A 23,509-nucleotide genomic window follows, 5' to 3' on the forward strand; every position below is an offset into this window, starting at 1 on the left:
CTTTGAACTGCTGCTATGCAAGAGAAGAGAACCATTCTCCTAATGAAACTCCTAATGAAGTTACTTCCTTCCAGCTTCCTGACTTACAAACCCCCAACACTTCAGATATTTGCCTAGTGGTGGGGAAAAAGCTTCACTGATTTCAATGGTTTATTAGACATAAAAAATTCAGAATATGAAACATAGTACCACTTAATTACCTAAATACTGTCCCCCTTATACCAGTGTCTAGGGCCAAACTAATGAAATAATATAAGCATGACTATTGTTTTATTAACAATTTAAATTTTAAAATTGCTTTTTCTCCAATTTATTATTGTAGACTAGAGCTCTTTATCCTTGATGTATCGTTAAGGAATCTTGAGACTGATGTTAAATTTCTTCTAGCTATATCAATTGTCCATATGGATCTTTGATTGATAATACAAAGAAAAGAAAAATTAAAAGTTGTCAGGACAGGCATTGTTTATGTAGCTATAAAAAGGTGTCAGTCAGTGATTATTTATTAGACATTTCTTGTTTACTACTACCGAACAAAGGAAATGCAGACCATTATTTCTCACATCTCATACAAATCTATATATATGCACAGAGAAGATACATCCATCTATCATCTATCTATCTATCCATCTATCTATCTATCTATCCATCTATCTATCCATCTATCTATCCATCCATCATAAAGAAAATCTTGGTAATGGAATAACCAATATTATGTGCATCGTGTGGTCCAGTACCTCAGTTCCTCTTCGGAAAGGGAAAAGGGAGGCTTGGTTTCTCTTTGTTTCCTGTTGCTGTAAGGTCTAACAGCCAGTGCTGTGGATGGGAGAGAGTGCTGCAGGGTGCTTCATTCTTTATGATGCTTATGCTTATTCATAATTTTAAGGCTGCCTAGGGCTCAGCATAAGCACTTCTTCATCTATTTGTATGAATCTAAATGATACATAGGTCTCACAAGTCTGTGTTTTTGCTCTGTCCCAAGACTTTCTCCCTGTTGTCCTTTATGAAATGTGAATTCTTGTAAGCGTAACTCAGGATTATTTTGCCTGTGTGCATTTGTTTGCATTCTGCAGCAGTATGTCAGCTTAACTTAGTTCTGAAGATGTCTCCATTTAAGACAACATGGGATATTATAAAGAGTATTATTTACACAATGTCTCCATGGCTTATTTTGGCTTATACCCTCTGAGGTAAGGCAAGAATCTGTGAGGAACATAAAGAGAATGGAATAAGAAAATAGTGTCTCTGATTTTCACATGTCATTTCCTGTGGTGAAAGTACTGAAAACAGGTTACTCCAGAGCTTCTTATGCCTCTACAGAAATGCAGAAAAACTAAAAACATGTTATTTTCCTGACCAAAACCAGTATTTTTTTTTTGTTTCAATTGATTTTAAAATAATCATCAAGATGTTCAAATTATAAAACAGATCCTGACAACTTGCTGCATGGTGCTCAGAGAAGCAAAGTCCTGTTGCAAAGCATAATTGATCGCAGCCCAGAAGAGAGTTCTCTATCCTGTGAAACTACCCCATATGACAAAGTAAAAAACCTTCTTGAAATGAACATTGTGGAAGGAGCATTTCAATGTTGAAACTGAGAGTGGTGGGGAAATCTGCACACATTTCTTTTTTTTCACTGATACTTCATTTCTATTCAACTGTGAGTTACTACATTTACTGGTTCCAAAGTTTCACACCAGTTGAGTGCAATGAATTCATTGCACACCTAACATGTTTATGGAAAAGGAGAACAGTAGAGAGCAGACATCTACTGAGAGTGTAAACAATGAATGAAGAATCAGATCACTCTCTGTAGAATTATACCACAATAAGAAGAGCTTAAATAGAAGTATAAAAAGTAAAAATATAAGTATAAAAGCTTAGGACATCACTCAATCAAAATTAAAATCTATTAGCAGCTTAGATGATGAAATTTTGTTTCTGTTTAATTTTAATATAGGTCATTTAAATGAGTTGTAAAAGATAATTAAATAGTGTGTCAGTTAATTTTAAAAAAATATTCCCCACAAAAATTAAAATTCACAAAGGCTGTTGTTTTGAAGCTGGTTATTTCATAACGATTGCCTTTCTTTTGGGGGCATATGCCCCTGAGTATCACCTAAGAGTTCTGCAGTAAGGCCTAGAGCAATAAATGAAAAGAAAAATCAGTGTAGGAAGAGACTGCAACTAATAAATATTTGATCAGATACACAAATTCACACAGTTTGATAATGCCTTGAGGAATTTGCCATGATTTATTAGCTCCTGCAATGTAAACGTATGGTATTGTGTTCCTTAAGAAACAGCAAGCCAATAAAGAGCTATTAATTTTTTCAATTAATTTTTTCCAGAAGTACATACATCTGAAATACTATAGGCTTATATTTGTGTGAATAAAAAATGAAAACAATAAAATATAAAGAGAGGTGTCTTTCAAGCATAGAAACTGTAGAATCATTCCCACTTTTCTGAAGAACGATACAATTTGAATATGGGAATTAAAGGTGATTTAACAATTAAATTACTTTGGAAAAAAAAATCAGTCCAAAAGTAAAAAATGTCAGGAACAGAAACACCTCTGGACACTTATCTTGACTATTTAAATGCCAAATGCTATTTCAACAAAATGCACTTGGGGTAGGTTTTACATTTAATTCAGGAATAGCTGCCAGAGTCACATGACAGAATCAGATTGTACAGCACAAAATATGGCTTTCATAGTTACTTTCACAATGCTAAGGTATTCCTGTAGTGAAAGAATCTTTGTACAGTTTCTGTTACTGAGGGTCAGGTAGTGCTCCTGCTAAAGAGGCAAAAGTGCTCCTTACCACTCTAAAGAGAAAGAACAACTCGGTGTTTGTGATACAGACACATCACTGCAGTGCTACCAACAGATGGTGAAAAGAAAAAGATGGTTAGGCAGCAGGGTGAGCTTAAAGAAAGCATTTTCCATTACTGTTTCATTGGAAGTGGAAGGAAAAGACTTCAGTTGTTCTCAGGACGGATTAAAACTTCAGACTTCTCATTACCAGATACAGCAACTGGGAGAATCTAGGTAGACTTGATCTTTAATGTGGATTTTTCTGTGTGCCTTTGAAGATGTTCAGTATTCACACATACAGGGATATTTATTAACCATATCATGTCACCCTTTGCCCTTGCAGTTATTCTTTTGGCAGGGGGCCTTAAAAAGGAAAGATCTTTCTTTTTCATCACTCTAAAATGAAATCATGAACTGAAAAGCATTTCAGTCTGAATAAATTAATCTTAAACCAAGCATGAACAGCGCATAAAAAACATTCATCATCTTCACATTTCTGCACAGTACAATTTCCTGCCTATGAACTCTGTTCATGTCTGCAGGATACAACATGGAAAATACTCTGCTTCTGCAAAACTAAAAATGCTGTACATAGAAGGACTTTTTACAAATCAGATACCACTGGGAAATCCTAAATGCTGTTAGGAAGAACTGACTATGAAGTGGTGTATGTACTAGACAGTTTTCATACATTTCAAATTAAAGTTTGTCCTAACTGATCCTAGTGAATTACATAACATTTTTTAGGAAAAAGAATAGGTAACATTTTTTCCACAATGTCTCAGTCACTGAAGGAGTCAGGAAGAGCAATGCAGTCTGTTAGTCTATAGTCCATGTATTTACATAAACACATTGAGTCCCACAAGGAATTACATGCAGGTTTTTTCTCCAAATCGTACCTTTATGAAAACAAATATTAGCACAGGAAACCTTAAAGTTATTCTGTTTCATTTAATGGAGGGTAAGTATTTAGGGATTAATAATAACAAAAGCAAATTGCAAACACTTGAAATATTTCTATTCCTGTTAAATACAGAATTTTTAAAAAAAATCTGTCTATCCATGATGGACAAAAACCCCAAAAAATCTGGTTTGATTGATTGTCATGCACAAAGCTAAGGAAACATTAATGTAGATAAAACATTCTTATTTGAGCCATGCAAGTTTCTTAGATGCTAATTCTGGCAGATGTTTCTGTTGAGTTGTTTGGGGTACGAGTAACCCAAATGATACATCCATCTTTCCTTTGTTTTAAATACAAAGTCTTCATATTGTGGCTGGGATCAGTTTTTTCAATCATATTCCATGTAAACATTTCTTGATTTCATGAATTTGGAGGAGTCTATAATTTTTGATAGGCAAGTTTTAGGTTAAGGAATCTGTCTCAAGCACTGACCTCTAGTATAAAGAGGAATGATTCAATGTTTGAAATCTACAGTAATTTCAGTTTTGCAGAAAATGGGCAAAAAGGAAGCCAGTTTAAACAAGTTGGAAAATGTAGTAGTTTATCAACTCCTTGTTATTATTTTATACAAATAAAATTTATATGCATGTGTAATTTTCCTAAAAGTATAAATTGCAGTAATAAGACCTTGTCACATTTTGAAGTTCAATTCCTGAATTTATCAAAAGCACAGGAAAGATACTGGCAGAGACCTTTACATATAATTCTGTGAATGAAGAACTCAGTTGCCATTGAATTTCAATATCTACTATGTACTCCTTTTAGTCCCAGTGAAGATTCTTCAGAACTAAATGTATATTTCAGCACTTTATACACAGAGACAAAATCAATATGATAGCTTGAATCTTCATATAAAATTTGGTCCTACAAGTTAATATTCAGCACTAGAAGAGGCCATGCAAGAGGTTTCTAAAGAAATACTACATGAAGGGGCTAATATCTTTGAAATTCACGTAAAAGATGGCATTGCAATTAAGCCAGAGATGTGCCTTGTATGAGCCATAAAACATGATTGTTTAGAGAGGAGATATTCTCCTCAATATTCACCTGAATATGGGTGGTGCAGATTTTTCTGACCACACAAAGGAATTAGTCAAGCAGGGGGGTTGTGTTGGTGGTTTTTTTGTTTGTTTGGTGTTTTGTTGTTTGTTGGTTGTTTCTTTTTTTATATGTATTTTCTAACTTAACAATCATACACGACCAAAATTAAACAGGTGATAGGCAGTGACACAACAAATGGATTGAGTACTTTTTAAAGGTTAATAGCAGTCTTGAAGCTCTAAAAACACTCCTTAAAAGTCACTGTACATGATGTGCAATTAGGTGGCTGAGATTCTGCAAAATTTGGCATATGTCAGAGATAAGATTCCCTGCAGAGTTGCTCTGACTGCAAAATAGATGTGACCTTTGAGGGTCTTAAAAAACAATAGTAGAGTTAAAAATCATGCATTCCCAAGTATCTAAAAAAAGTTCTAAATGCTTTAAAATACAAAAATATGTTGCCTCAAGAGCCAATCAAGTTTAGTCCAGAGAAAAATGCCACAGAACTACACTCACCTTGGTGAACTTGGTGTTGCAAGATCTCCAGGGCCCTTTACCTACCTGGACAGGGCAAGGCAATCCAATGCTTTCTTCTGATTGAGCTTTATTTCAATAACATCTTTTACTTTGGCTTACTAGAACTCTAAAGAGAAACAGATAATATAAGAAACTAATCATTATTCTTCAAAACTTTTTATTTCTCCTCTGAACTTGAGCAAAGGGCACCAATAAAGTGGATTTAAATTAGCATAAACCATTGTACGAATAATAAATTAATCCACTGCCTTCATTTGCTTGTCTGGTAAACTGGTAGGTCTTCAGAGTGAAAACAGTTTTTTGATTGAGAATATGCAGTACTGGTCAAATAAGCTTTTGTAGTATTTGACCACAGATATTTCTCTGTTTTGTTTCCAAGGTATTTCTTTGTATTAGAATAACTCAGTTTTTCTAATACAGGCCCATAGCGAGAGGAGAGACTGGCTGTGGACAATGAAAGCCCACCAAAGACAATTACAACCCTTCCACTGACTTCAGTGGGTTTTGTATAGGACAGCTAGGGAAAGAAAAACATGATGGCACTGGCTGAAAATATGATAGCAGACATGGACTATCTTAGAACTGGACACTGCAGACAACATCAGAGCAATTGCAGCTGAAACTCTAAACTGTACCTGAGGATACCCTGTAAAACTTGATGCATAGGGCTGGAGGATTGATAGGAAGATAGTGAAGTTTTCAGAACAATGAAATAATTATGAGTGAGGAATATCAAGTGCTGTTTGAGATCAGTTTCCATTTGCCATCCTGTATGGTCTTAATTGCACAACAAAGTAAACAGAACATATCAAATATTATTTTTTATGGTTCTTGTCAGAATATGAGAGTTCCTTTTGCAGAGTTGGCCTCTTCTCCCAGGCAACTAATGATAGGATGAGGAAAAATGGCCTCAAGCTGCGCCAGGGGAGATTTAGGTGGACAGCAGGAGGAATTTAGGAATTTCATCACAGAAAGGGTGATTAAACATTGGAATGGACAGCTGGGGAGGTGCGGAGTCACTGCCCCTGGAGGTGTTTGAGACCGGACATGTCACATAATGCCATGGTCTAATTGACAAGGTGACGTTCAGTCATAGGTGTGACTTGATGATCTCAGAAGTCTTCTGCAACATAATTGATTCTGAATTGCTTCACTTATTTTTGGCATCAGAGTAGGTTGATAATTATTTCAACTACACTGAGAAAACAAATTCACTGCCTTTCCTACCCTACTAATGAGATGTGAATGAAAAGTGAAAGAGATCGCCATGAAGTGGGCACATTGACCATCAGTCTACCCATAAAGGTAGTGAAAAGCAAAGGGTAAATTACAGGAACTGAGGGGCTTTGAAAAATGCATTAATGTCTTTGCTGCTGCTTTGAAAAAGGTATCATTCTCTTAAAAGGCACATTAAAACCAAAGAAGTGACAAGACATAGAAGGTATGTTTGGCCTCAGGGCAAGTACCATCTGTCCCTCTTGTTTAAAATGAGAATGAAGCCGTTAGAGAGCTTTGGAAGTGAATGTTGTAACAGGAAAAATGTGATATACATTTCAAGAGAAGGTCTAAGTGTGAGAGACTTTAGATTTTTTGCTTGTTTTGTTTTAAGCCCTGTGTACATTTTTTAAAAGGTTAGTGCATGATTTCCAAATATCACTGCACATCAATGCATTGTTGCATTGTTTCATAAACCCTGGTCCCTTTCACTGTTTTAGTGACCTATCAGTGCTGGGAATCCCCATCTTCAGAGGTTTCTGAACTGATCTGAACTATAAGTAATTGAAATGTCTTTGAAAATTACATCATGAAGGGGAGAGGATATGTATTCCACATTGGGAAAGATTTTCTAGCAGTGAAAGTATGGAAATTTTACTGTTAATTGGGAAACTAGTGTGAAGCAGAAAGAACAAGTTTGTGGGTCACATTCTTGTGAGATGATTCAACCAGATGAGAGGGAACTAAATAAGCAATGTTATGAAGTAAGGAGGCAAACAGAATACAATCCCAATTTCAGGTGAGCTCAGACAATATCTGAGTATACTAGCCTAAGCTGAATTTTATGCTGCAGCAACTTAGTAGCTGTTGACACCCAAGATAGCCCATTTACAGCTAGCTTGGTTATCACTGTACTAGATTTAAATCTGCACCCTCATCAATAAACTGAACTGATGTGAAAAAATCCCAAAACCCACAAAGTAAAAGACCACCTTTTTCAGTCACTTATATACAAATCCTAAGAGAATTCACAATAACTCCATAATAAAAGGAATGAGAAATTCTCATTGTGGAAAAGAAATTGAACATAACTGGCATTCCTGAGACTTGATGTGATGATTCATGGCTTGAACACTAATATAGCTGGTTATTGCATATTGAAAAAAGATAGACCACTTAAAAGATGTTGTATGTATTCAGCGTTCTACATGTCTCTCTTTTAGAAGTCCTGGTAAATCAGAAGTACAGGCTTTGCATGCATCTAGATGAAAATGTTAACAATGCCAAAGTAGGAATCTGTTACAGACTATCAGATCAGAAAGTCAGATGAGTTTCTTTCAAAATGCATGTCAATAATGTGTTCCAATACGGAAGAAAAACTGTTTTTACATAACATAGAAGCTATACATTTGAAGTTTTGTGTATGTGGTGATAAAGAAATATTTAAAACAAAATATTTAAAACAAACAAACAACAACAAACACCACAAACAAACAAACAAAAACCAACAAAACTTTACCCAACACGTAACCATTTTGGCCCTCAAAATAATGGATTAAAATGGATTACTCTCAAGATAGTAATCAAATGGTTGCCTGGGGAATAATTATCATCATCTGGTTTTATTAAAAACAAGACAAAGAACAGGATGCAGCTTCTCCCCTGCCATGTGACAGAGAAACCACGCTGTGTTGGGCAGGGTTGATGTGGGAAAGAAGGCTGTCTAATCCATGCTTTTACATCCTTGGTGGCAACTTTCCTAAGATGCTGGAAATTATTCATGAAGCGACTACACAGAACAAGTCAGTGAAAATTTATTAAATTACAAGATCCGTAACATAAGATAGTGGAAGGCCAAAATAATCAACACAGAAATAGTTCCTTTAACTATGGCTTCAGTTTTGATGAAAGTTCATGGTACCTGAAAGCAGCAATTTTTAATGTAAGTCAATATATCAGAAATAGGAAAAGAAAATGTTTACTAGCAGTAGAAACCAACTTGGAGTTTACTGATAAGACATTAGGAAAATGTATGGCTGAACAAAGGAAAATAGGGATGATATTTTAATTGTATTACATTATATATTAGATTGTATCATATTAGGAGGGAAAAGAAGACATTTTCACATAAAAAATGTGGAATTGCTAGAGATGAGGTAGCAAATGTACAATATATTCTGTCTTGTCAAAGTGATTTCATTCTTCAACAGAATTTGATAAAAATAACTGAACAGATGCACTTACACTAAATAGAAAAAAGTTACTAATTGAAGGACTAGAAAAACACCTTTCTGATGATATTCTTGATGTCAGTATAAATCCTGAAGCTACTCAGTACTTCTACCAATGAACTAAAAAATAATAAAAAATCTTCTGATAAAAATCTGTATATGGTGGAAAGAGTAGAAAAGGTATGTGATGATAAAGTCATGGCAGTTATATATATTGGTGCTCAAGTATTCTGTGTGTGTATATATATTCTGACAACATTATAACCTCCAAAGCTGATCTGGTCACATAAACACATAAGACTGGAATAAGACTGTCTATGCAGACATAAAAAATACATTTTCTATCAATTCTGGGAAAAACTGATGAAAATATTTGCATTTTTATCCTTCCCCAAATGTGCTCTTTTCAGAGACAAAAATGCGTTTTGATTTTGATATACATAATGTTTAAAATACTTGGCTGTTTTGATATTACTTGGTTTTGTTGAATTGAAATTTCAAAATATAAAATGTAAAAGTGTGGATATAAAATCTGAAGCATTTTGTGTAAGAAGAATCCAACGTTATAATTTTTTTTAAAAGATCAGTTATGGAACACCTCTATTGCTTTCCACAAAATGCTCTAAAGTTTTCTAATATTGTACAGCTAAAAAACCTCAAAGTTCAGAATTCTAACTTACAGTGTTTCTGCTTCACACAAGATTATTTGAGGACCATTAGTGCAGCCTGGGATTTTTTACCCTTCTCCTGCTATTCATTTCCTGTCAGCAAACTCTCTTCTCACTCTGGCTGCTTCTCAGCAGTATATCTGTATTGTTAGACATGTGACTTCATTTAGCTGCCTTCAGAGTGAAGGATGGCAGCTCCAGTAACTGCAGCTCCAAAGTTTCCAAAGTCTTTTCCACGTAGGGGAGAAGCATCATTTATCTTTAAATTTATGTGCGTAAGATACAAATCAGCTTCTACATGCAATACATCTTTCGAAACCTACAGATATCTTGTATTTTGATAGTGCTCATGGATAACTGCAATAAACCTTATCCTAGATGTGTTATTCAGAGACACCAGATTTCCCCTTCTAGGAACTGTCAAACAGAAAAGGCACTGGGGAGAAGCAAGTGCCTTTCTGCTTCTAGCTACATAATGACTTCCTAGTAAACTGTGAGGATACCTGAGGAAATTATGGACAATATCTACTTGTGACTCCAGTTTCTGTGGCCTGTACCCTTGTTCTTGGTATGCATCACATCTGTCTCTGTGCTTCCTTTTGAGATTTGTCATCTGAGTTAGCATGATTTGCAGTATTGTACCATCTGGAGCTGAAGAATCAATAGCATAATACAGATCTTCCTCATTCTTTTTTCTCCTTCTAAACATTATTTTCTTTGCTAATGCATGTTAAGGCATAGAGGTAAAAATCATCACTCTTAAGTGAAGAGAATTCTGCCCTTCCTGTCATGAAAATAAACATTAAGTCTTGCACTTGTATTTATATGGAGCAGAGAGGTCAGAAGGGCTAAGATTAACTATTAAAAAGAAAAATCACAAAGACCTTAAGCAGAGAGGATTATCTGTGCAAAAAAGACTGACATGAAAATAAATTAGATGGATAGTTTTCTCTCCTGTTTACAAAAAACTACCAGAAGTGAGTTCTTAAAGATACTGGCAAGCCCTACAAAATTACTTTAATATCCTGGGCCCTGATATGTGATCACAAAAATGCAATGAAGGTGCTGGTTCTCTGCCTAATGCCAAAAGCTGACTGAGAGCTTTGGAAACAAATTCACAGAAACCTCTCACATTAGCGAATAAATTCTTACATACAAGTTTAATCATATGAGACCTTATAATTTTACCAGCCTGTACAGAATTCTAGCCCATGTTGCATCTTCCTTGATCTTCTCATATATTTCTGTCTTCTGCCCTTCTGTTATCCAGCAGTATGGAAAACACTGTGAATAAAAAGAAAAATACAGATTATTTTTTTTTTTTTAATAAAAATCCAGAATATTTCTTACGTATTTGCATATAAAGGACTGTCCATGGCTGACCATGACAATATTGTCAAGCTTGACTTGCATACTTAAAAGTAGTTTTATGGGGAATAATAACTGGTCTGACAGCAGAGGGTGGTATCTGTGAGTTGTATCACACTAACAGCTACTATGGCCATTGTTACCCCTTGTCACCAAAGTGAGCTATGCAGGATGGAAAACCTACTAAAGCACAACCAACTTGAAATCCAAATAATAAGAGTGAAATTTGTATAACAACATGATCTCCTTTAATTTTCATCCATTGAGCTACATTATGCATTCACTTAATACCAGGGCAGCCTAAATTGACCAGGATTAAATGACAGGAGAACTTGGCTGATTAAATTGCTTTAAGGTGATTCACACGGTGCTAACAGTGTAGATATCAACAAAAAATGGTGGTGAATAATGAAATAGAGACAGACAAATAACATACAGTTAGCTGAGGCTAATTTTACCAGCAAGTGCTGAATACAGTCCATAGCTATTACAGTGCTGAAAAAAATCATACAGTAAATGTCTCTAATGTTGTAAGTTACAGTCTGCATGCTATTTAAATTATACGCAGTCATCTTGTATTCTGACGTGTCAGCAACAACCTAATTGCTAGCCATTTGTTCTTTTAATGTTTACTTTGAGAGGTGTTTCTGGGGAAAAAAGTAAAAACATTAAAAAAAGTAAAAAAAGTAGAAGGAATTATGCTTGGATGCACAACAGAGAGGTCACAGGTACTTGGGAGTATTTACCATCTGTTGACTTTAGTTTCCATCTGTGCGTCTTATTAGCATTAAAATCCTTGAATCCATAATAAAATTGATGAAACAAATACAGTTATAAAATCATTATATCATCTGATGGTAGCAAAATTCTATATATGGGAGAGTGGTATTTTGACTCTGGATGTAGGCAGGACCAGCTCAGTCTCTGAGAATACTGGGCTTGAATCCCCTCAGGCAGCAGAGAACCTCAGTTTTAGGTCTTAAATATTTTTGAGTAGGGTTCTGACTTCTAGGCATCATATTTACAGAGGAATTTAGATTCTCCTGGGTTTCAGTGGGAGTTAAGATAAATAAGATTAAGATAAATGAGTTAAAATAAAAGATAACTGAAGAATTGAACCAAAGCTTGTTATATGAAAGGGACATTGTCACTACCATGTTGTCCTCTTTTTGTTCTACTCCAGCAGTTAAATTTTGAACAAAGATTAAACCTACGTGAAATATTCAAAGAAATATTAAAATGCTATCTACTGGAGAGGCATACTGGTTGTTCACAGAATCACAGAATATTCTCCACATTCTGTATATTTTCTGATGCCATTAGTGTTTTGTAAGATTTTGTGTAATAATGTCAAGTTCACTATTGATGGTGGCAACAAAGTTTATCAGTTATGAATTCACCATTTCAGTTGTCATGGGTAATCCAGTGGAAAAAAAATCACTGCTTTAAAGGCATTTTTTTATTCTCACTGCAATTAATTGAAAACTAGGTCAACAGCCACTCCAGACAGACAGTAATATTAAATGTGGGGAAATGTTACACAGAAATAATTAAGCACTTGCTATATTAAATCGTGATATCGTTCTTTCAACAGTAAGCACTGACATGTAAATTTGAGAGCAGGTTCTTTTGCTTCATGTTCCATGCAGTTTCAGGACTGCAGCACAATGAAAACGTCACTTTTCTTTTGTGCCTCAGTAATTGCTACGTGATAAACATGCATGAGACAAACATGCACCCATCCCACATGACAATGAGTGGACTTATATATAGAAACTAGTAATTACATTTTTCTTTTTTTTTTTTTTTTGTATTACCTTAACTAGTAGTTAATTTATGTGCCTGATTTTTCAGGTACTTGTACATAGTCATTAAAAATGACCTCCAAGATAAGCAGGAATGCTGAAAAATGAGGCAGGGTAACAGGCTGCCTCTTACTAAGTATAGCCCTTCTCTGTGTTGGGAAATGCTCTTGCAAATACAGTAATTACATATGATGGAAAATTCAACACTATTAAAATGTTAGACCTCTCAGTACTTCTCTTCCAAATCCCTGTTTACCACTTTGTTACAGAATTAACTATAGGCTGAAATCTGATGTTTACCACATTAATCTGAAATATTAAAAATTTGTGTTGTTCTGTTATACAAAATCTGCCCTTTTCTCTCAGAATCCTAAGAAATTGTTTATTATGTTCCAGTTTGAAGAATGAAGCAGGAAAATGAAAAATAATTTTGTTTTAGTCAATGCCGAACAAGTGGACTAAAAATTTAGTCTTAACATACAACTGTGAGGTTGCATAAAAGTAATCACAGGACATGAACAAAGACATCAACTCTAACACAAATGTCCTGAAAGCTGGCAAGTTTTGAAGCATTGGCTGCTTCCTATTAAAAAACACCTTACAGTGGGGAGCAGTGCATAAATATAGGTATTCATTTTCTGGAATAAATTTATCGATAATATTTGAGATTCAGGAATGCCAGTGTACATTTTATCCACAATGGCTTTATAGATGTAGGAATCCAAAGGCTACATGTATTGTCTTTTGGGAATAAGTCTACCTCCCAGTACTTTCACAGAAGCTTTAACATTTTCATGTGCTTCTGGCGTCAGGGAAAACCACTTTCCTCACTAGTAGCCCCACTAAAGTTACATAAATACACTAAAAGAACTTTCACCTGCAGCCTTCGGTCAACCCAGAGTGTGTTCAGGATTTTTAAAGTCTTAAATGACCTTCTCCTATCATTGATCCACTGTTGCTTTACCTCTGATACACTTTGGAATACACTTGTCATGTCAAGGATGTCTGTGGAGATAGATTGTGTGCTTGATAGAAAACTCAGAAACAGTTTTTCAGTCTTCTTCTCACCATGACTGAATTCCTCACTGCTAAAGGGAAGGCCTGAACTCTGCAGTGTTAGGAAGAAAATCCTTCAAAGCTGTGTAATGTCCAGTACTCTACTGTGTAGTGTCAAAGGTCTTTAGAATCACTTAAAAAAACCCCACTAATTGCAACAGGATGCTTTCTTAGGTATCCTAAGGTTTGGCATCCTGTTACATGAACTGATACAAGAATGCGAAGATGGTGGACTGATCAATCTCTGAATGTTCAGGATAATATATGAGGAACAAATAATAACCAGTCCTCTCTATTGTGTTTTACCTGTCTTTTTCTAATCTTACCAAAGCTTCATAATTCAAACAGAAATGCTGAACTTTAGATTGGGGACCACATTTTCCTCAGTACTTGTATGGTAGCTAATACAATGGACTACAGTCAACACTTTATTGAAAACTAAATATTAAATAGCAATAGCAACTCAAATAATACTACCATCTCTCTAGAGCACAGCACATTGATTGCCTTATATATTTCATAGGAGAATTTTAAAAGCAAAATAAAACTTGGATTGATTTTACTTCAAATACAGAATGGCATTAGGTATGGTACAAGCACGGCAAAATTTTTTCTAAAAGAAAATGCACACTAATACCCAAAGCCCACTCTGTTCTGCTTCCTTTTTCATTATAGCTGATGTTTCATTCTAATATATACATTTGAAACTCACTTTTAATGGAATGCTCTGGGCCAAATAGTTCCCTGGTGTAACATTGCTTGTGCATGTCAGACAACTATTACAATTTTTAATGGCATGGATTTGGGATGGCTGCATTATTCATATGGGGTATGTTGATAAAAAGGTCATACAGGTCACTGCATGAATTTAAAATACTTCTGCAGTTCAGAAATGTATTCTTTACATACATTTGAAATGTGTGCTGATAGGTTTTGCTTTTTTAATTGATGAGTACTGATATTATTTATTTTACTCTCTCTCTGTGAGGTCAAATTTCATTAGCTACCATTTGCAGGCTCCAAAAGAAATGAAGACTACAATAAGCTTTAAATTAGAAAGTACCAAAACAAAATTCCAATGTTGTAGCAGATTCTCATTTTCTTAAAAGATTAATGGAGAAGACTTGTAGAACAATTTCTGTATCCTGTGGCTATTCATTTAGCATACTCATTACGCTGGACATCATGTCCTGTTTGCAAGAACTTGCTCTATTTTTTAGCAATAAAGCTCCTGAATTTTCTTCATTATGAAAATAACATTAGGTTCTACAGGGCTGCCTATAAGAAATACTTGAAAAAGTTCATTATATTTCTACATCATTATAACAATATCCTGGGGTTCCATTTTATGTGTTCTGGTGACTCTATACCCTTTCTTCTTGCAGTTCCTGCAACAGGAGATGCAGCCAAGGAAAAATTACATCCCCTCTATATTGTTCATATGTTATTCCTGTTTCCCCTGGAGCTCTGGTTTCAGATGTGAACTGGAGGAACCCAAATAGGTCTTGTAATTTACATCATGGACTAGACCATCCACAGGCAGCTCTTAGATTAAGTATGCAGAAACATGAAGAAGAAAACCATCCCAGAATTTCACAAACTACCATCTGACAGGAATAAATGCTTACTTTGAGTGGAGGGCTATAGAAAATGTCCTTCATTTCACATGGCAACATCATGGCTTTGCCTTAACCAAGGCCTGAATGACTCACTATAATGAGCCATGGTCAAGAGGACACTGCAAACAAGGCCTGAGACTAATGAGCCACATCTGACACACAAAGAGGAGCCTTGGTGTGGACCATGGATCAAAACTGACAGAGAATGGTACCTGAAACTGATGGAAGGGCATGCTGAGAGCTGATTGCATCAATATTTGGCTATAAAGACTCTTGGTACTAGAGGCTAGGGTTGAGGAGAATGTTACTATGTGGACAGCCAAGTGTAGAAGCAGAGTGCCTGAGGTGGAACTGCTTATGAATTGGTGCTGAGCCTCTGCCCAAGGGCTTGGCACAGAGACTGATCAGAGTGTCACATAACCCTGGACTTCACCGTGCTGACTCACTGAGCTGGTTACTAGGGTCGGTTAGTAGTGTGTATGTGTGAAATTTTTCTGACACAGCCTATTTGTTGCTCTGTCTACTTACACTGAACTCAGCAAAGTCATAATATTTAGTGTGACATCATTCCATACCTTTTTGCAGTGTTTAAGGATAAAATGGACAATTTAGGTTCCGATCACTTTTTAGAAGCCATTGACCAGCACTTGCCTTCAATTGCTCCAATCATATTTATGAAAAACACCATACCCTACTGAACTGGAGAAACCTGAGCTATTTCCATGTGTTAGGAGCATCTTGCAACATTTACATACAAAAGTATTTGGAAAATAGAACATCAGTGAGAAAATGAAGTTTTAAAAGATTCTATTGACAGATACACAGCTACAGTTTAGAGAACTGGAGCAACTGGTGGTAAAGGTATATTGCCAAAGAGCAAATGTCACTTAGATACTACTTTGAAAATTCTCCTTGTTTTGAGCATATCCAAAAAAAATAGCTAACCAAAATTCTTTGTAATCCGGATAAAAAAACCCTGCTGATCTTGTTTTTCAAGAAATTATCCTGTGTTAATTATTGAAAAGATGACTCACTATTTCCACAATTTCCTGTAAACATACACATATTTCATGAGATCCTGTGGGAGAGGAATATTTTAGAAGCAGAAAGTCATAAACTTATACCTCTGCACTTTGAAAATGTCTGACACACGTGGGCCAAACATTATTTTTTTAAATGAAGATTTACACACTAGCAAGATCAACTCATTTTTTTTTTCATAGCATTGTGTTTTATCCATAACTTCTTTAGCTGTGCTTCATGTCATCCAATTAGTGTATGTTTGCAAACAGAATAGGGGATACAGAAAGCAATTTGCTAATCAAATTTCTTCTCACTCTTTTACTCTTTCCTCTAATGATCCCTACATGTTCTTGGTATTAATCACAAAAAACTTAAGAGTTGTCCTTGTTAAAAATTCAGCTCAAGAATTCAGTATGACCTTTTACATCTAGACCCTGATTTAAGAGCCAACACAGCTAAAATCATAAGATAGTATGCTGCTGTAGCACATTAAAAGGTCAAACTTAAATGAGTTCAGGTTGACATACTGTTCTTTGTCTTAGGGAGCAATCAATTATGAACTTCAGTTAAATATATAACTCGCAACTTTTTCTCAAATGGCATATATTGATAAGTTTAGGCTGTAATTATGCAAGTATTAAGAAATACTTAACATCTAAGTCCTCATCAGTCATATCAGAATCAAGAGGTATTTAATATTTGCAAAATTAAATATATGCATTGGTGTTTGGGGGACTGATGTCTTCTACAGCCAAGATCTGATTTGTGTGCAACAGTTTTTTCCAGACTACCTAGTTCAAAGGGAGATTCCTGTCCTCAGCAGAGAGTAACATTTACCTTACACTGATTGCTTATGGTAGTTCTAACAGCTAAGAGACTGAAGGAAGAATGACTAGTAATTACCTTCAATGAGTCTGTCATGGACAAGGGCTGACTCCGAATGTTGAGTTCAAAAACTGTTTCCTTCATCTCCATTTCTTTGTACGAGGTATCTGTGTCAGCTGTGAGTGGTCCAGAGAACAGGCATCTATGGAGACTTCTTAATATTGTCCTACCCCTGTTATAAAAGAATACATCTTTTGTGTTCAGATCTTGCAATGAGATCCATTTTGCCCATGGAAGTTCACAGCAAGGTCAGTGTGTCCCTCTAAAAACTTCTTTTCATGAAGAAAGTAGTCCCACATGCTTAAAGTCCCAAATTAAAAACATATCTCATTTGCCCACAATCCGCTGTGTGTCCATATACCTACCTATGCACATGTGAGTGTATATGTGTATCTATACATACACATATATACACACTAAGACAAAATGTAAATATGGATACAGGCTCTAACCATAGTTTCAACTTGTTTATTCTGAACAGCTACATTATGCTCTAGTGGACTTTTTTTCAGTGTTGGACTTTTGCCATTGACTTCAAAAGAATCAGATTCAGGCCACTGGAAAAAAACCCCAAATTTTGAAACCAATAAGATTTAAAACGCCTGGCTTTGAAAGTCATGATATGGAGCTCAGAGTTTACTCTCCCCTATGTAGAAATAACCTGTAGGGGGGAGAATGGGACCTTTAGATAATTAACTATTCAGTAAGTCTTAAGCAGCTCAATAGTGCTTTTTATCTTCAAAGTGCTTTTTAAACATTAACTAAGTAATCCTCTCAATCCTCTGAAGTAAATAATTCGGTATTTATTATCCTGGTGAAGAATTGCTATAAATGAAAAGAAAATGCTGAAAATAGTACTTTTCATGTATGTTTTTTTAAATTAAAAAAGAAAAAAAAATGCAGAATCTCAGGCTCTGCATCTGCATTCCCGTGGTACTTACTCCATTTCAAGTGTTACTGCTCCAAAGTAAATATAAAATCTGTATGACTGCCCATTGGCAGAGATGGAAAACCTACTGCAGAAAGTAGCTGCCTCTGAACTCTACTACTCTCCCAGACAATTGTACTCCTAAGCAAACTCTTCTAGCACATGCTTCAAATATTGAGCCTTCACAGTCATGAACTGCTCTGATTTGTGGAAGAATGAGTTGACTGCAAACTCCTACAGTGGAAAAAATTTTGTATAGATAAATGCAAAGTAGTGCACCTGGGAAAAAAAGCCAAGAGATAGCTGGAAGAAAAATGTTACCAAAAAGGAGTAAGATCCTGTGGTTGTGACACACAATTCTGTAAAAATATCATCTTGATAGCCAGTATAACTAAGAAAATAAAACAAATGCTAAGAATTATTAGTAAATGTTCAGTGGAGTTTCCTTTTAAGCATATATTTCACTGCATAATTTCACCATTGCTTTATGTTTACAATTACATACACAAATGACTGGAGAATAAGCACCTTATATAGGATTTCAGGTTTTGGTGTTATTTCTTATCAACGGAATTAGCACATTTCCCACATTGTTTTCCAAGCAAATGGTGTTTAACAACCGAAGTATCATGCATACCTGAGCCTCTCAGATTTACAGTTGTATCAAAAACACTGAGAAAGAAGATAAGCTTAGATTGCATCATCCAACAAGTATGTTTGTCTAGGTGAACTTTGAAGGTTTGTAACTTTTTTTCTGTCTCTATGGCCGCTATATATGTAAGGATTTTCAGGGTTTTCACTCTAATACTACCCCCTCACCCTCCCAAATTAAATTAATTAAAACTGTCCATGTTGCCAGTGTTTTCTGAGAGGTATACAGTTTTCCTTAACATTGTAATTTTTAATTCAACATTTATTTTTATTTCCACAAAAACATTTCCACCAAGACCTATTTCCCCCAGCATTTTAGTATACGACCTTATTTTGGTTAAAATGTCAAAACCGGTAGACTTTTTAGTAAAAATTAAAAGAAGCCCACTATCTAAAATCCTGCACAGTGAAAGCAGTTTCAATATTAGAGGCAGGAAAATGATGTCTTCTTCCCCCCCAGGTTCTAGTGTTAGCCATTTAACTGATAACAAGCAAGATACTGATGAAGTGTTAGCCGTTAAAAGGAAACCACAATGGTCCAGCTCACATCTAAAGTTTATCTACAGTTTACTTTCTACTCGACAGTCAGTTTACAAGGTAAAATTTTCTTCAATTCCAAACATTCTAAAAGAAGGACCAGAACAAATAATTTCTTAGAAATGTCATTTCTCTAAGTCAGCTCGTCCAAATTCTACCCCAGAGCCAAGCTGCCATGCTGTTAAAGGTTTTACTATTTGAAAGCCTTAGCTACTAAATTTTTCATCCCTAATACACATTTACAAGTAAATTTGCCAATTGATAGAAATGTTAAAAGTACATATAACCTAAAACCTCAGAGAACCAAGGCTTTGAAATTATTCAGCTGTAGAGAAGAGTAGAAGTAGAATTAAATCTGCTACAATTTTAAATAATTGAGTTTTCAGTAAGGAAAAATCAGTAAAAAATCATAAAAAAATTCCTCATGTCATATAGAATAAATAGATTTTGGGGGAGTGGTATACCTGCTAAACTCTTGGAGACAGGAAATAATTTTAATATACTTGGGCTTGAGATATGTATGTCAGTTCTTACATTCTACATAAACTTCAAAGATGAATACAATTAATGGAATATCCTTTTTCTAAAAGGCATTAGGAGAAGTTAGAGAATGACTCAAAAAGAGAAACATTACTTTATAAATAGTAGATAAGCTTCATGTTGAAAAGTAAGTCAGTGCTTCACAAGTTTTAAAAAAAATTCCCTTTTGAACAACTATTTCACTCTCCAACCAAACTTCTGACACTGCCCGCTATTAAAGTTATGATACTGAATTAAAAGGACTCATTAGTTCTGTGACTCATGGAAAATTCATCTACTCATAACTAGAATTCCCACTGTACTTCATAAAGTTCAGATCTTGACCAGAATAGTCACAACAAGTCCCCCTTTTTTAGACATACTATCATACAAAGAAAAAGACTGCGTAATTACTTAAGCTGTAGCATTAAGACTTGAGGCTTAGAACTAGTAGAACCAACCATATTTAGAAAGGACTTCCTTAACAATGGGACAGCTGATTCAACATGTAACTAATCTATAAAAGACATTTTAGTATAATCTTCCATGAGCAGAGTTATGAAATATTCTTGGGGTGCCTCTACATCCAGTGTGTAACCAGGATACTGTTTCTGGAGATGCCATTAAAGAAATATGATATTCAAAATATGAACATCTGGTAATCAAATGCATGGCAGTGTGGTACTTACATGAGAAACATGATTTATTCCCAAGAAAGTATATTAATTCTAAACACAGGGCTTCCAGACTTTCTGGAAGACAAAAACATGAAAGAGACTGAGGGGAAAGTAGAGCTGTGTGAATCAAGAGAAAAATCAGATCTGAAAAATTGCTATAGTGAGCCTCAGAGAAATGACTGGAGAATAACCATAATATAATGAATCAATCTGGGATTAAGCTACTAGATAGAAAAAATAATAAGGACAGCACTAGGGATGTTGTAGAGACCTCTAGGGCAAGAAGAGAGGTGAGAATAAAATTCTGCTTAAAGATGAGGCAAGAAAAAGAAGGTAAAAAAACCCCAAAAGACTATCTGAATTCATAATTCCAACCCTCTAATTACCAAAAACCTCAGAGATGCAGAGAAGGAGAAATATGGGAATGAAGATGTAGTGAATGATTAGATCTGAATTAATTAGAGACACAAAAACATGTTGAGAGCAAAGACCCTACTGCCGAGCGTATTTGTTTGGCATTAGATAGTGATGAGGGTGGTACTAATACTTTCAGAAAATTGAAATATTCTTGAAAAATAAATTCAATGTGAGGAGATAGCCATCTGTGTTTCAGTACAGTAATAAATGGAATAAGATCTTCAAAGGAAAACCATTTCTACAATCTACTTATGCAAACCAGTTGAAAAAAATAGGAAAAAACGTGCTGAGTAATGGACATGAAAGACAGATTCTTCATCTGTGTAAAACAGTTCAGCTCCATTAACTTTTTCATATAGCTCAAGACAGGAAGGATCCATTAGATCATCTATTCTGACCCTGTATGTCATAGGCCATTAGATTTCATTTTCAATTCTACTCGGCTTAGTAGTTTATGTTTAACATCTTACAGAAAAATATCTACTCTTGATTTGAAGGCAGAGAGATGAAGAGTCACGCTGCCCTTGGCTTTTTGCTCTGAAGGTTAAATACTACTTCTGCAGTGAAATTGTGCTTTATTTCTCATTTGAATTTGTTTGGTTTCAGCTTCCAGCCAGAACTTTTAATTTTTTTTTCTGCTAGCTAGCTTAAATAATCTTTTGACATTTAGCTTTTATTTGCTTTTTTTTTTTTTTTTTGGTACTTCTAGATCATAATTAAGTCACTTCTTCTTTGGGAGGCCATGCAGAACAAGTTCATTTTTGTCATGCCTCTCTATAAGTCAACTTTCTCCAGCTTTAATAAATTTTCCCTTTTTTTTAACCCTTCTGTTTTTAGCAATCCATGCCCCCAGTTCTTGAACTGGTTAAAATAAAGCTAACCTCTCTACCCACGTTCACTCACCCCTTGTGCATAGTTTGCAGTAGCAATTTTCACAGAGCATTGTACTGAAGTCCAGTTTGAGCTGCACTTCTGTTGCATCTCTTGAGACTCTGAAACTCAATTGTCTATAGTTCCTATATAAACAAGATACAAAGAGAAGTTCCTTTAGAGGATGATCCATATTTCAAGTGAGCTATCTTCATTTATCTTGTGTAAAGACAGAGTGAACTCCTCATTTGGAAACTCCTTGGTATTAATAAAAGACCAGGAGTAGGAGTGGGAGATTACACAATGACAATTCAGCTCTCTGCAATGAACCTGGAATTTTATTACATTTCCTTGCAAATTCTACAGCCAATAGGATGAAAAAACTCTTCTAAACTCATTATGAACTTCTTCTCTGGGTCTACCACTTCCTCTGTATTTGATAGAGGACTGTCTGAAAATTTTGGGAAACAGGATCTCTGTGCTGTTTGATAATACACTTGCAAAAAATTACGAACAATTTGTTTTCTCTTCAAACTTGTCTATCTTTGCTTGTGTTAGCAGTAATAGTTTCAGGAGAAAGGGTAAAAAAATACAACACAATCCTTCGTTTACCTTCACATGCCTGCTTATTACTTTTTTTGAAACCACTGGCAATACCACCCTTCAACCAAAGCACTAATGATGCTTCAGCACTTAATAAAAAATGTTACAGTCCATCAATGAAAAGTGGTGATCCATAAAGAGAACTGGTAGAGCAGACTGACTCTGTATATGCTATTTATTTCTACGGATAATTTTTCCTAAGTCACTTCCAGTTCTGTTTTGCTCAATCACTCATAAGTTACGAGGTAATTTGTAACTCACAGAAATAAATGATACAGCATGAGCTACCAATGTGTAAAATGCTGTGTTAATATATTTAACTTGTATCATTTGGATTTTTTCTCAGAAGAGGATATACATTTGTTTAGGACATATCAACTCATATAATTATTGCAATACGTATTAAAGTAACAATAAGGTAGCTCCAGTCATAAGTACTTCTACCACTAAATGTGACTATGTAAATAAATATTAAACTGATTTTTTTTAACAGTAAACTTCAAAACAATGTGTATGAAGAAATCTCTCACTGAGCTGGAAAAAATGGCTACCTTAGGCATTTCCCCAAGTAACCTCTCTTTATTGTTTGAGGCTTACATCCTGATTCTGTCACTTTTTAAATTCTTCTCAAAAAATTCACTTCTCTCCTGCCCTGAACTAAATGGTGCCTGGAAATGAATAAAGGAAAATTCAGTGCAGTCTGTAATGTTCTTCTTTCTCTTTTCAATTCCTTGACTAATCAGAGGTATTTATTTATTTACTTAGAGACCTTACTAAATCTGCCAAAAACTAATAAGCTGCCATGTCATAAATTAAACAATATGGTGTTTACATGGCCTGCAACCAGCCTTTGGTCCTACCCAGGCAAAAATGAGTTTTCTAATAAATCAGTTACAGCTCTGAGGCCAGATGGCTCAGCTCAAAACACTGAATGTGTTTGTCCTTTCTGATCTTGGGTTACTTTCTATTATCTCATGATTCAATTCAAGCAACATTTGGGTGACCACAATTTTGGAATGCCAATACAACGCTGATAAGACTGATGGGAGTAAGAAGGATATGTAAGCACTGGGC

The 23,509-nt window shown here is 35.2% G+C and overlaps 1 long non-coding RNA gene across 1 annotated transcript; it reads right to left on the reverse strand.

Annotated features, from left to right (window-relative positions):
- Window positions 1-10,073: 10,073 nt before the first annotated feature.
- On the reverse strand, window positions 10,074-20,615 carry LOC125329537. Its single transcript, XR_007205200.1, has 3 exons — window positions 20,558-20,615; window positions 17,252-17,405; window positions 10,074-10,761 (listed from the first exon to the last, which is right to left on the reverse strand). It is a non-coding gene; the product is annotated as an uncharacterized LOC125329537 (long non-coding RNA).
- Between the last annotated feature and the right edge of the window lie 2,894 nt (window positions 20,616-23,509).

Source organism: Corvus hawaiiensis, chromosome 8, assembly GCF_020740725.1.
Source record: "Corvus hawaiiensis isolate bCorHaw1 chromosome 8, bCorHaw1.pri.cur, whole genome shotgun sequence".
In the NCBI taxonomy this organism is placed as follows: Eukaryota; Metazoa; Chordata; class Aves; order Passeriformes; family Corvidae; genus Corvus; species Corvus hawaiiensis.